This window comes from Sander vitreus, chromosome 5, assembly GCF_031162955.1.
Source record: "Sander vitreus isolate 19-12246 chromosome 5, sanVit1, whole genome shotgun sequence".
Lineage (NCBI taxonomy): Eukaryota > Metazoa > Chordata > Actinopteri > Perciformes > Percidae > Sander > Sander vitreus.
The window spans coordinates 11,046,934-11,047,443 of NC_135859.1; positions in this window are offsets into that span (position 1 = coordinate 11,046,934).

Sequence of the window (510 nt, forward strand, 5' to 3'; positions counted from 1 at the left end):
ATCAAATATCACATATAGCATTTGTACTTCCTGTGTGCCTCATGCTTTTACACATCAAAACCACCAAAATACTGAGTGTTAAGAGCAGCATTAACTGATTGTAAGCTGTATCACAATTGTGTTAAAACCAAAGATAAGAAAGCAAACCTGACACTTTATGTAGGGTATATGAAACTGGCACACAGTGTTACTTTAACTCCACTCCGCTCCTACTGAGGCACACACACCCATCTGTGTCCTGAAATGTCCCGTCGTGTGGCAGAGGGAGCATGCACATTGGCCTTATTGTCTTCTGACACTTTGTTCTTCTGACACTTTGTGTCCGCTTTGACTCCAAGCATTTGTTCAGTGGGTGACAGACAGAGAAGCAGGGGAAATAGTGTATTGGCACTGCTGCAGATGGTGCTCAATTTTTGTGCCTTTATTTGGCAAAAGAAACGAAATGAAACTTCATGATGTGGTGACGGCAGCATGACAAGTGATGTATGAGGAAATTACCATGTATTGTGA